The following is a 15752-nucleotide window of genomic DNA, read 5'->3' as shown; positions in this document are numbered from 1 at the left end:
AAAGAAAAGGTTGTGGAGATATTATAATATAAAATATTTAAAAGATTATGGAATAGGTCTTAGTGGAGTAAATCAAGGAATCACATCGCATTAGTTAGTGGAGGAACAAAAAAGATATATAAGACCAATTCCACTTAGAAGAAAACTAATTAAAAAATAGTTTTTATACTATTTCAGGAATAAAAGAAGTTGAATACCAATTCAACTATAGGCGTAAGACTAGGTTCCATAGGAGACTAAATCAATTGGGTATAAACTAATTAAATAGTTTATTGAAAAAATTCATACTTACCCAACAATCCCCCACTTGAATTTTTAAAATATTTTACTGAGCAATAACTTTAATACATAAGGTCGAGCATAAACAAAGGTATCTTTTGATTTGAACCTTTGCGTAGTGAGTATAAATCAGATTTTACTAGAGCGACTCGTAGTCTTAAACTCTATCTCTGACATTATACCACGCCATAACCTTTTCAAAGTGTAGTTCTAGTAGCCCGTGCGTTTATGGCCCTGCACGTCTATCCCGGTATAATGAATGCTCTAGAGTTTTGCCCTAAACTCATAGGAAGCGGCCTCACTTCCACATTCATATAGGTGAGTCTATCAAAAGTACTCCTGTAGCTATGTACTTCACTCCAAACGGAGTATAGACTTCATTAAGAGTTTCTATTATCTCAACCTCACATCGCTTCAGGATATTCATGCTTCAAATTGCATAATCTGACACATATTACATCACAACTTGTTATTACCCGTTAAACCTATTTCTTAGGATCTCCAGTCTATAGGTTGGGTACCATTATGTGTAACTCATCACTGTAGGGGGCATAAGTCCCATACTCTTTGCCGTATTTTGGACTTTCTCTCTAGCTAATCCTTTCATCAAAGGATCGGCTAAATTCTCTTCTGAGCGTATGTGATCCACTCTAACAGCTCCTTTAGCGAGTAGCTCTCTAACAATGATGTGCTTACGACGTATTTATCGTTTCTTATCGTTGTAATAACGATTCTGAATCTTAGCAATAGTCGCAGTACTATCGCAGTGGATCAATACTGCGGGAATCGGTTTTTCCCATAAGGGAATCTCAGCTAATAGACTTTTCAACCAACTTGCTTCTTCACTAGCCACAGCTAGTGCAATAAGTTCTGATTCCATAGTTGAATGAGCTAAAATAGTCTGTTTCTTAGACTTCCATGAAATAGCACCACCGGCTATATTGAAAATATAGCCACTAGTAGCCTTGGAATCATCTGATAAGGTTTTCCAGTCAGCATCACTATATCCTTCAAGGACTGTTGAAAACCTTTGATAATGTAATCCAAGTTTCATGGTTCTTTTAAGGTATCTCATGGCTCTTTCTATAGCATTCCAATGCTCCACACTAGGTCTACTAGTAAATCTGCATAGCAATCCCATGACATACGCGATGTCGGGTCTAGTATAATCAGTGGCATAACGAAGGCTGCCAATTATGCTAGCATACTCTAATTGTCTTACATTGTCTCCAGTGTTCTTAAAAAGTTTTATACTAGGGTCATAAGGTGTAAATGCAAGTTTACAATCAAAGTAGTTATATTTCTTTAGAATCTTCTCAATGTAGTGAGATTGATCTAAAGAAATTCCAGTTTCAGACCTAGTTATCTTTATGCCAAGAATGACGTTCGCTTCTCCTAGATCTTTCATGTCAAAGTTTTCACATAGCATTGACTTAACAGAATTCACAACATGAATATTAGATCCAAAAATAAGCAAGTCATCAACATATAAGCATATAATGGTGCAAACACCATTTTCATATTTGTAGTAGATGCATTTATCACTTTCATTCACCTTAAAGCCATTTGAAATAATCAGGTTATCAAATTTTGCATGTCATTGCTTAGGTGCTTGTTTTAGCCCATATAAAGACTTATCTAACTTACATACCTTATGGGCTTGATCAAAAACTACAAAGCCCTCAGGTTGATCCATATAAACCTCTTCTTCTAATTCACCATTCAAAAACGCAGTTTTAACATCCATTTGGTGCACCACAAGATTGTGCACAGAAGCAATAGCAATCAAAACATGTATTGATGTAATCCTAGTAACAGGTGAATAAGTATCAAAGAAATCAACATTTTCTCTTTGTCTAAAGCCTTTAGCTATAAGGCGAGCCTTATACTTATCTACTGAACCATCAGGTTTCAGTTTCTTTTTGAGGATCCATTTACAACCTATTGATTTGCAACCTGGTGGTAAGTCTACTAAGTGCCAAGTTTGGTTTGACTCAAGTGAGTCCATTTCATCATTAATGGCTTCTTGCCATATATCAGCATCTAAGGAGGTTAAGGCTTCATGTATAGTAAGTGGATCCTCTTCTACTATGAATGCATAAAAGTCAGAACCAAAGTCTTTAGATACTCTAGGTCTCTTACTTCTCCTAGGTTCAGATTCCTCACTCTCTTTTTGCACTATAGGTCTAACAGCAGGCATGCTACTAGATGATGCACCCCTACTATTTCTCAATTTAAAGGGAAATCTATCTTCATAAAAGTCAGCATCATTTGACTCCAAAATAACATGTGCATTCAAATCATAGAACCTATATGCTTTGCTATTCACAGCATACCCAATAAACACACATTCATGAGCCCTACTAGCAAGTTTGACTCTATTAGGGTCAGGAATCCTAACGTAAGCCAAACAACCCCAAGTTCTAAAATAGGATAGGCCAGGTGTTTTATTTTTCAAGATCTCATAAGGAGAGATTTTGCTTTTTGATTTAGGGACCCTATTTAGCACATAGCAAACAGACAATAGGATTTCTCCCCACCAATGTGAGGCAGCACCTGAACTAAGCATAATAGCTATTACAGATTCGGTAAGTGTCCTATTTTTCCTTTCAGCCTTTCCGTTCATTTCTGGTGAATAAGGTGTTGTGGTTTCATGTATAATACCATGTGATTTATAAAAATCAATAAACATGCTAGAACCATATTATGTGCCTCTATCACTACGAAGTCTCTTGACTTTCCTATTGTATTGATTTTCTATTTCAACTACGAACAACTTAAACATGTCAAACGCTTCACTTTTATTTTTCATCAAATAAACAAAAGTAAAGTCAGAGCATTCATCAATAAAGGTTATAAAATACCATTTGTCATTTCTAGTCAACTTTCCATCTAATTCACATATATCAGAATGAATTAAATCTAGAGGTTCAGAATCCCTAACAACAGATTTATGAGGTGTTTTTGTGATTTTTGCCTGACTACAATAATCACATTTAAGAAACTCATTTAAATTCAATTTTGGAATTAATCCTAAGTTACTCATGTTCTTAATGATACGCTTAATAACATGACAAAAACGAGTATGCCAAACATTAAAAGTACACAAGGAGTAAACAGAAACATTCACTTTATTAATCTCAACATTCAACTTAAACATGCCTTCAGTTGCATAACCTTTTCCTACAAACACATTGTTCTTAGTCAAAGTAAATAAATCTGCTCCTATAGTCTGAGTGAAACCAGCCTTCTTGAGAAGATAGCCCGAAACCAAATTTTTCCTCATTTCTAGAGTATGCATCACATCCTTCAAAGTTAAGGTTTTTCCAGATGTGAAGTTCAATTCCACATTACCAATTCTAGCAACAATAGTGGTATGAGAATCACCCAACAGCACTTTCTTATCTTCGGTCACAGCAATGTATGTTTTGAACATACTTCTATCATAGCAAATATGGCGGGAAGCACCAGTGTCTACCCACCACCCATCTGATCCACCTATGAGGTTGATCTCAGAAATCATAGCAACAAAATTATGTTTCTCTTCAGTCAGGTTAACATTACGAGTAGTGTTTGGCCTATTCCTACACTTACGTGCCATACGACCTGGTTTCCCACAATTAAAGCATAGGAAAGCAGCATCATTTCTGGGTGGCTGTTGTTGTGGCCTATTTTGGTTCCTTTGAAGGTTCCAATTCAAATTAACTCGGGTGTTGCGGTTTTGGATTGGTTTCCGATTCTGATTCTTAAAATTCTTTTGAGTTGGTTTCAGAACAGTAGTGCATCTTTTAGTGTTATTAGAAACAATAAGCACTTCTTCTTTTAAATCTTGTTTTTGAGCTTCCTCCTCAATTTGGAGGCGTGTAATCAGACTTTCCATCAAAAATTCTTTTGTTTTGTGCCTCAAAACATTTTTAAAATCTTTCCACGAATGAGGCAATTTGTCAATCATTACAGCAACTTGAAATTGATCATTTAGAGGCATACCTTCTGAGATAATTTCATGTGCTATTTTTTGTAATTCATGAGATTGAATCTCCACTGATTTGTCATTAGTCATTTGAAATTTGAGGTAGCGGCTGACAGCATATTTTTTCGACCCAGCCTCCTCTGTGTCATATTTCCTCTGTAGAGCTTCCCAAATTTCTTTGGCAGTTTTTTCTTCAGCAGTGTAATAATCATATAAGTCATCTGCTAATCCATTAAGGATATAATTTTTGCACAGAAAGTCTGTTTCTGTCCATTTTTCAACAGCACGAACATCTGCCTCAGCACCATCTTCAGGAACAATCGGCTTTTCAGAACTCAAAACAGAAGCAACTTTCTTTGTGGTGAGGTAGAACATCATCTTATGTCTCCATCTTCGGAAGTGAGCTCCTTCAAACCGGAATGGCTTGTTGATTTCAGCAATCCCATTTGATTGTTCGGTAGCCATCTCAGTAGTAATCGAACGTCTTAAAATTGTTAGAACTGGAACTCAGAAAACAGGAAAAGACCGAACAAAAAATAAATGGTTAGAGTCGCGGACAATGTCGCTTTCTTTAAGACGTTCGTGAAACTGCCAGAAAGTGCAAATAGTGTAATTTTTCGGTCGCCTCCAGGATAAAACAGCCCACTCAATGAAAATACAAGTTTGTATTGCACAGTACAAACTTGGTCAAAATACACTCAATTAATTATGCTCAGTATCAATTTGAAAAGAAAGAAGATAAATTTTAGAATTTGGAGATCAAGCAGTAGTATTTCGACTGAATGAAAAAAAATAGCTTTAGGAGTGATTGCTTCGTCTGTCAACAAAGGAGCAAAAGGGTCCTATTTATACTTGCTGATCATGGACCAAAGAAAAGGTTGTGGAGATATTATAGTATAAAATATTTAAAAGATCATGGAGTAGGTCTTAGTTGAGTAAATCAAGGAATCACATCGTATTAGTTAGTGGAGGAACAAAAAAAAATATAAGACTAATTCCACTTAGAAGAAAACTAATTAAAAAATAGTTTTTATACTATTTCAGGAACAAAAGAAGTTGAATACCAATTCAACTATAGGCGTAAGACTAGGTTCCATAGGAGACTAAATCAATTGGGTATAAACTAAATAAATAGTTTATTGAAAAAATTCATACTTACCCAACATTTGACAAGTATTTCACAGTTAACCCAAGAACATTATCAAGCAAAAATTTTCATCTCTTTGGAGACCCTAAAAATAATGAATATACTCGTTGAACAACTAAAAAAAAATAGCTCTAACACAAGAATGTGTCCTATCACCAAGAGTAAGATTAAGACTATGACAAACACAAGGCATGTATAAGGCTTTTGGATTTATTTCGAGAAACCGCTTTTGAACACCTTGATTTTTTTCCTTTCATATTAGAACCATTATCATAACGTTGATCCCTCACGTTATCAACATTAAGATCAAGAGATTTCAAAACATCTTGCAATTCATTAAAAAGTCATAATCCTGATGTATCATCCACTTTTAAAACTCCAAAAGAACTCCTCAATTTTAATTTGGTTATTGGACATATTCACACATCGAATTATAAGAGTCATTTGTTCTAGATGACTTATATCAAGGGTACGGTCAAGAATTATAGAAAAATATTTTGCCTCTTTGACGATCTTAATGATAGAACTTCTAACATTTTTTACAAAATGGAAATTAATTCATTTTGAATCTTATGCCCAAGATAATGATAATGAATTTCTCGATCTTGAATGCGTCTAATATGGCATTGCATAATCATATCAAATTCAGCAATCATTTCAATCAATCCTAAAAAATTACCATTATTATCTTGATATAATTTTTCATTGGATCCTCGAAATGCAAGATTATGTTTAGCAAGACATTTCAAAACTCAGAATATTCTATGCAAAACTTGTCTCCAACGGTCATTCTCTTTCATGATCTCTTCTTGCAAATGTTTATCGATTGTTTGATTTTGATCTAATCTTACTCTTAATTCATTCCAAGTAATCATATTAGCCATATGCTCCACACTAAGTTCATGTTGTTTGAGTCTTTGGCTAATATGTTTCCAATCATTTAAGCCCTGATTTGCTAACAAAGTTACATTAATAACAGATTTGAACAATTTACAACAAAAACAATTTACTTTGTCAACATGTTTTGAGTAAACTGACGACTTTCTATCACTAATCTCACCATTGCTCAACTTTCTAGAACAATATGGATATGAGAAATGTCTAGAAAAACTATCCAAATGAAAATTAAGATTCATTTCTCTTATAGGGCCCTTTTCAACTAAAATATCTCTCACATTGTTGTCAATACCCTCCCAATTTCTAGGATCATATATATCCAAATGATGAAGTATTTGCTCTTCATTATTAATGCCTAAATTTTCAATATTAGATGCAGTTGGCACGTCATTAAGTTCAATTGGATCATTAACTTCATCATTTTCATTTTATAGAATTTTCATTATGTAAATTTTCATTTACTTGATCCAAATTTTCAATTGATTGATCCAAATTTTCATGAGAATATGACTTCTTAAACATAAACTTATTTAGGGCTTTTTTGTTGTGATTTCACTAATTTTTCTTCTCGTTTTTTCCTTTTTCTTTTCTCACTTCCAGATAAATGTTTTTAGGCAACATCTCATCAACAAATATAATATCTAACTATTAACTAATATAAAAAGAACAATTGCACCTGAAAAACTTTAACTCTAGATTGTTAAAGTAGGAATATGAAATTTTAGGTCAACTTTCACTATAAAAAGCACCAAAGCACCTGAATGAAACTAAATCAAAATTAATGCCTCAAATGAGTTAAATACTAAATTCTATTACTGTAATCATAAAGAATCAACAAATAACAAAATCAATTCAAAAATTCAAGCAAAATTAATTTAACGAATCAACAATAACAAAATCAATTCAAAAATTCAAGCAAAATTAATTTAACGAATCAACAATAACAAAATCAATTCATATAATCACATAATCAGACTAAAATTTCAGACGACACTGTGTTGGGAAATGTGACAAAAATAAATAGCCAATAAATAAATATGGTACTCCCAGGATCTAACTTTTGCCATCCTTGTGTAAATAAAATGGGCAAAACTGATTCTATGTATTTCACTAAAGAAATTAACAAGAATACAATAATAATATCACCAAACAATGGTGGCTCAACTCTTTCTTGGTTTTATCTCTCGAGAGGATTTACTTTCATACAATTTCTCAAACCCTTAAGTTTGGATTCTTCCTCGGATGATTTTTTATCTGATGATTTACAAAATGCAATTTGCCTAACATTATGTACTAAAAATTAATGTTAATTTTAGTTAGCAATTTTATCTTATTTTCTTTTGGAACATAAACTAATAATAGTTAATCTATTTTCTCCATTACAACTTCCTTCCTTTTCTCTTCAATAATTTCTTTTCTATCGAATGCAAAATGTATTTGTGTTATTTTTACCCTAATTCTTGTAAGAACCGCTTCATCTAGAGCATTTCTTTGCATGCTTTTGTAGCTGCAATAAACTCTGCCTCTGTAGTTGATAGAGCAACACATTTTTGTAACTTTGATTGCCATGAAACTGCTCCGCTTAAAAATGTAACTTCAAATTGTAGCTAATGCTTTAACCATTAAGAAGGTATTGTTTCAACACTTGTTATTTTATTTTCCTGCAATTAATAGAATTAATGGAAGTTCAAATTTATACATCATAGGTTAGAATATGGATTTGATTGTTTGGGGCCTTTTATCTTAAGACAATAAATATCAGTTTTAGGTATGAAATTTTGAAAATGATTCTAAATTTCCCATATAATTGATTTTTTCTATGTCTTGTAAGACTTAGGATGCATCTATATGAGCTTGTTGTAAGACGCTCGTTGATGATAAGAATCCAGCAGTTTGATTTGCAAAATTTTCCTGTAATGGCAAGTTAATCCTCGATAGCACTATTGTAAGTTTTCTTCTTCTTTTATTTCTTTGTTCCATTGATCTTGTTTTTATTCATTTTCAATTGTTCCATTGATCTTGCAAGTTTTCTTCTTTTATTTCTTTGTTCAATTGATCTTGTAAGATTTGAGATTTTTCGATTATTCTGCTAGGCTGCTCCAACTCTCGGCTCATCATTGCTCATTGGATAGAGAATTATTTAGGAGATGCATAAGCGTGATTAGAGCTTACTCTATGTCGGTTACAATTAGTTCACCCTCGATAACACTCTTGTAAGTTTTGTTCTTCTTACAATTAAGCTCACTCTATGTCTGTTGCACTTGAAATTTGCATCCCTACTAGTGTTTGATTATGAATAGTTAATAGTTGTTACAAGTGAATTTGTTGCAGGGAAACAAGCGAAAATCAAGCGAAAATATAAATAGCATAGTTGATATGAAGATTGACTCAAAGCAAATAGATTAACTGAGACATCCACTATCACCATTGAGACATCATTCTCCTGAATATAGAAAGCGTAATAAGCGACAACTGATAAATTTTGGTAGTGTTATCCATGGTAAAATAGATCTTTAAACCTTTTAACAACCAATTGTTAGTTAATGGTTTTGGAGGTTCTTTTTCTCTCTTTTCTTCAACCTTTGTGTAGCTGAATAATATAATCTATCAATATTTTATCCTCATTTCATAGTTGCAAACTGTTATTATTTATTTCTTTTTCTTTTTTCCTTTAGTCGTGCATGTTCTAACTTGTGAATTGTCTAATATGACATCTACTTATTAGACGAAAAAGAAGTCTCATCTATTAAGGCACACATGAGATAACAAACAGTTTTTCACAATAAATTTCATGATACCAGTCTTCATTTTAAGCTGCACAGAGACAACAAAATAAGAGATGATTAAAATCCTCAAGACTACAGTGGTTATATTTTTTTTTTTGTACTTACAAAAATATTACCATAGTCAAATTCAACATTCCTACTTGCATATTAGTTAACCTACACAAAATGTTGTTGTCAACCTTTAACTAGTTCAAAAAGAACAGTTGCCTACTGCATTCCGATCTCATGGAATCATACAAAAAGATCCTACATCCTTTGAATTACAGTATTACATGTCCAGTAGAGCTTTTAAGAATCGGCCAGAGCCTTACAAAGAATCCAAAGAATCTAAGCTTTCATAATCTACAAAATTTTAGATAATGTTAAGGTTTCCTTAGCCAGGTTTACAAAGCAAACAAATAATCCAAGCTTTCATAATTTACAAAAATTTGAAGATAAAAATATAAGCAATAGCAAAATAACACACATAATTCTACACAAACTTTGCATGTAAATGTCCATGTGAAAACTCAATTTATAAAGAAGCATGTAATTTCAGCTGCACAAAAAACATTTATCGGCTCAACTTTCTGACTCTAGAAAATTTCCCCTCATCCTAACATATCCTCCCCAAACAATACTAATTTACTCACTCTCGACTTCATCTTCGTCCTTGCTTGATAAGTACCTACATTAGATAAAAAAAATATACATATATATGACATAATAATACATGAAAATAATAGAAGAATGAAAAAGAACATTAAATTTTCTTACTGAAGTGATGGACAATTTCTTTTATCATGAGCTTAGTCCATCTCTTTTGGATGCATTAGTCTGGTAACTTGACAAAATCTTGATATTTAACTAAATAACTCAAGATATGCCTACATGGGATGCCAAAGCTTATAATTTTCTACAACTACAAGGCGCAAAATTAAGTTCCTTGTTATATTAAACTTTGCGGCCTTTACTATATAGTCCATTATTATTTTTTAACCGTAAACATCTTTTAATTCTCGGTTTCACTAAAAGCTCAATCTTATACTTCAAACAGACCCACATTTCATCCTCAAATATATAATAGATTTCATTCATATAAATCTTAACCATATGATCCAAAAAGTCATGATACATTTTTATTTTAGGCCTCTCGTTCATAACTTTGATATCTGCAAGCAATTCCCTCATGGCGTTGCTTAACGAGTTCCCTACCAAACCTCACCATAAAGTCAAACAAAGAGTTGCTTTTATTGATATATTCCTTGAAAAATACATGGTTGGTCTCTGTCCGTTGGCTACTAGACATGTTCGCTGAGAAAACATGATTAACATATGTTGGAATCCACTTGGACCGAATTTTAAAGATATTTACCAACCACCCATTATTGTTTAATCCATCTTCTGCGACAAGTTCCGTCCACTTCAGGTCAAACTCTTCATGACTCTCTGAATTCTATATGCAATCAATGAAACTTTCCCTCATGTGTTGCATATTTTATTGCACCAATTTTTTTTTTGGAAATTTGGACACAATATGCCAAATACAATACATGTGAATGATGCAATAAGAAATACAATAAAAATTAAGTTTCTAACTATACACGGCATAAAATTATCAAGAACATCTATTAATTTTACTTTTATCAGACTGCATCAATCAAACAAGTCATAAAACAAGCACTTAAAGGTGCAAATGATCAGCGTGTCTTGCTGTATAACGAAGGAATCTCGTCTAATAGCATGTTAAGTTTCTATTTATGTTAATGTTGTAAAAAAAGTTATATGTAATAGGTGGAAATGATAGAACAATTTTGCTGCAATATTATGTTTCTAATTCTATTTGATCTAGACGAAGTCAGGTGTCTATTATACAATGTAAAGGCTATATATTATTTTTGTTTAATATGCTCATAGCCACAGTAATATATAAACCCAAATTTGATCACAATAATATATAAACCATTTGATTAATATGCTCCTAGTCACAATATATATAAACCAAATGCAAGTAATATAAAAAAAACTTGTGGAAGGTATTTGGTAAGATTGTCGATATGACATTTGTCATTGCTAGGTCTTGATCAATAATTATCATTTTAGCGCATCACCAGGCATAACTTCCAAAAATTGTTTAAATAACCACACAAAATTGTCAGAATGTTCCATATTCAATGAAACACAAGCAAAAATAATAGTTTGTCTGTGATTGTTGACTCCCAAAATAGGCGCAAATATCATCCAATACCGATTGGTGTTGCACGTAATGTCAAAAACGGCAACATCATTATAAAATATGTAACTTCGTCTCATCATTGCATCAGCCCAAAAACAACGTGTAATTTTTTTTATCATCGTCCGCATCAATCTTAAAATAAAATGAAGGGTTTTTTGCCACTTCTGATTCGAAATATTCATGCAACATATCTCCATCGCGTCCTTTTAACTTCAATCGCTTCTTTGTTTCATGATTATACAAATCCTTCTGTGTGCACCCGAGATTTTCCATTCCCCCCTGCTTGTACCTAGAGAAAATTATATAGTTGATGCGTAGGTATATTCACCATCGACAGTTGTTCATTCAAGGATTTTGCAACATATGAAACTTGGCGATGAGACGTAGGAAGGGTATTTTTGTTGGGGTTAGTAACGGGTGATTGTGATCCTCGTTAAATATTTTCACCGTAAACAACTGTTTTTTATTTCTCACGACCACTAATTTAGCGCTACAACTAGCTTTGTATTATTCCCGACGCATTTTGGCATCAACACCACTAAACTTTTTGGATTTTCCTTCCTTTGAACATACATATTCTTTCATAATAATTTATCCGGTGCTCTTTTTTATCTTCGATGAAGACATTTGAACGCTAAATCCAACTTTTTTGGCATAAGCGTTCTAGAATTTATAAACATCATCTAATGTTTCAAATTCTTTTTCTTTTGTTGGCTTAAGTTGATGACTTATAATTTCATTGTCGGCATCTTGTTCTCCATCAGACTCTCTGTTTTTCATAATGTTATTGCTCAAATCATGAATTTGAAAGGCAGAATCATTGTCATCTTCCATCTGTATAAAAGAAAAAAAATCAGACGATTTCATATTCCATTAATAGTAAAAAAAAAAGCAGTAGGTAATTTGATCTTAATATCAGACAAGAAGTCAAACGACAAAGAGTCGTAAATCATTTTTAGTTAATAAAATGCAGACCATGCAGGAACAAAATCGACATAAAAAATACAGACCATCCGCAATAACAGGAACAAAATCAGACGATTCATAGAATGTTTCTAGATATCAGAGATTGTTGATGAAAACTCACCGATTTCTGGCCTGGTCGGAGAAATCATTCAAGGGAAGAAAGAGAGAGAAAGAATCATGAATTGGAATGGAAGAAGGAAGAGACAGTCGTGAATCGAAAATATTAGAAAGAGAGAGCCGTGTGGAGCGTTTAAGAGAGGAGAGAGAGGTGTTAGGATTTTAATTAAATTAAATTAGGATGAGATTGTTTGGTAGTTGGAGTAAGCCTATATATATATATATAAATATATATATATATATATATATATATATATATATATATATATATATATATATGAATAGCCATTCAGAATGAAGAAAAAGAAATAAAACAGTATGATTTCAAAACAATAAAGAGTATGATGATGTGTTGTGTTTTCATATTTTGTCATTCAATAGAAAGGTAAACTAAATATGAACAATGACCAAATATTTATTTTATTTTATTTATTTAAAATCCCTTTTGCATAGAATGGAGCTAAAGAGATATGTAATAAATTATTCTCTACATGCAAATACCCTATAAGATATTGAAATGTTAACTTATTAATTATACTATTCCAAATTACACAAAGCACTTTTCTTTTAGGCCTAATGCTTCCCCAACCCCCTTAACTTATCCAAATTGGTCATTTTACCCCCTCAACTCATTGAATGTCTTATTTACCTCCTTAACTCCATAAAAGTGATATTTCTCACCCCCTCAACTTGTCCATTTATCCCCCCAACTCATAGAATGTTCTATTTACCCCCTTAAATCCATAAAAGCGGTATTTTTCACCCCTTACAATCCGTTATCGAAGCCTAAATTGATAACTTTTTTTAACGTTAAACCTATATTTATGCTATTTTGTAAGTGGAACCTAAATTGATACTTCTCCAAAAATCATAGGCTTATTTTGGTACATTATCCCTACATATAATGTATTTAACCTGTTTATATTAATGTTCTTGTTATTTGTATTTTTTATTCGTTCTTTCTCTTTTCAACTTTTTTTACTACTATAAAGGGATAAGAAATACCATTTTTATGGAGTTAAGAGGGTAAATAGGATCATAAGTGTTGAGAAATACCACTTTTATGGAGTTAAGAGGGTAAATAGGATATTTGATGAGTTGAGAAGGGTTAAAATGACAAATTTGGACAAGTTAAGAGGGTGAGAAATACCATTTTTATGGAGTTAAGGGGGTAAATAGGACATTCGATGAGTTGGAGGGATAAAATGACCAATTTGGACAAGTTAAGGAGGCTGGAGAAGCATTAAGCCTTTCTTTTAAGTATTCTTTTATTTTCTATAGGTTCGATTTTTCCCTGTTTTCTCTATTGTAATTGTGGATTTTTTTTAATCTCCATTCTTATTTCCCCTCTTGCAAGTTTTATAATTGTCTTTTTTGAGATCTGACCAGACCCACAATGAGTTATGTTTTGACCGGACAAACATAAGTTGATCTCCATCGGAGATGGTTGCTGTTAGGTTAGAAAGTGACATAAATGCTTAATATTGAAAAGGAAGAAGGAGAAAAGGGGAAGGAGAAAAAGACATTCACCTCCTAATTTAAAACATGAGATTTTTATGGTTGAAAGGAAAGAAGAAGATGAGGGTAAGGATACGGTCAGAAAGGAAAGAAGAAGAATAAGAGGGAAGGGGAAAAGGAAAAAGAAAAGAATATATGTATAAATAAATATAATAAAAAAGTAAAATTTGTATATTTTCTAATAAAACGAAAAAAATATAAATGTTGGCCAATGATGCCCTTCATCAAAATTGAGGGAGTTAAGGAAATTTTCTCGATTTTGTAACGATGCAAAATACGTTTATCGTTTCACAACGAAAAAATCATGTAACAACATGTTTTTTTTCCGCAGTTTATCCTAATTTTTTTAATCCATTTCACCATAAATTTTAGTGAAAATTTTATCTTCAAATCAATATTTCGTTAAATTTGGATTTTAATGTTATAATAATGTAAAATTTGAAAATTTTATGTTATGAAATGAAATTTAAAATCGTAATGTTAGCAGTGGCGGAGCCAAAAATTTATACTTGGGGGCAGTGGCGGATCCAGGATTTGAGGGAGGGGGCAAAACTCTATGAAAAATTTTTTTAGACAAAATAACATTAATTGAAAAAAATATACTTTAGTACATAATTGCTATTCGATACAAAATGTCTTAAAATAAAAAAAAGTTCTAATGCTAAGTAGATCGACGATTACGAGGTGGCAATTGACATCTACGATCTGTCATAGCTTGAAAAAGATCCAAAATATCTTCATTATCAATGTTGATGAAGATATCCTTCGAGCTAAATACTACCAAACAGTCATTCAGCTAATCATCTGACATTCGATTTCTCAAATCGGTCTTTACAATATTCATTGCTGAAAATACTCTTTCAACAGAAGTTGTTGCAACTGGTAAAAGCAATGTCAATTCAATTAGGCGATACACCAATGGAAAAGTTTGAACTTTTCCAGTTGAAACCATCTTCTTTGAAAGACATCCTAAATCTTCAATAGCAGCAAAGTTTATATCTCTTTTAACATCATAAATATATATTTCAAGCTGATTCTTAATCATCAGAACCTCGGTCCATGAGAAATCTTCTGAATATATTTCATCTAGATGAACTAACTTATCACCATTAAAGTTAGAAAAAGAATCTCTAGGATCAAAACATGTCACAGAAAGAAGCAAGTCAGTTGTTAATTATGGCAAACGATCATGCATCTCAAGTCCGATCTTATCAAGTACCTAGTATTTCAAAAGATAAAGCATTAAAATCAACAAAAATCGAAAATGTAAACAAAGTTATTTAAAATGAAAAGAAACACTTAATTAATTACCTCATGATAAACTTCATACCGATAATGTTGAAAGTAAGTAACAACATTTCCATCCCTCTTCATTCGAGCACGTGCTGGAACTATATCATTCATATTGACAACATTAATAGAATGAGTAAAAAAAAGACTCAACTTCTAACAAAAATGTCTCCCATCTTCTATCCCGCAAGTCTAGCAATTGAGTCTTCACATTCTTAATCAAATGCATGGCTTGAACAATATCTTGATCTCTTTTTTGCAACAAATTAGACAAATCATTTGTGTATGCCAATATTTGTTTCATCAAATGCAAAATAAATACAAAGTCATAGCTCTCCATCCTCATCGTCAAGGTCCTAGCAAAGCCACTATCATCGCCATCCTCATAGACATTGAAAAGCACGTCTTTTACTGAGGGCCACATTGAATGTAAGCGTAGTAATGTTGTGTAATGTGATCCCCATCTAGTGTCACCTAGCCTAGCTAATCCAGTTTCTTGATTTTTTCCCCTACCACTAGTAATTTCTCCACTCTCAAGGCGTTCAACTATTCGATCATGTTGAAGTT

Source organism: Euphorbia lathyris, chromosome 1, assembly GCF_963576675.1.
Source record: "Euphorbia lathyris chromosome 1, ddEupLath1.1, whole genome shotgun sequence".
NCBI lineage: Eukaryota > Viridiplantae > Streptophyta > Magnoliopsida > Malpighiales > Euphorbiaceae > Euphorbia > Euphorbia lathyris.
This window is presented reverse-complemented; position numbering follows the sequence as displayed.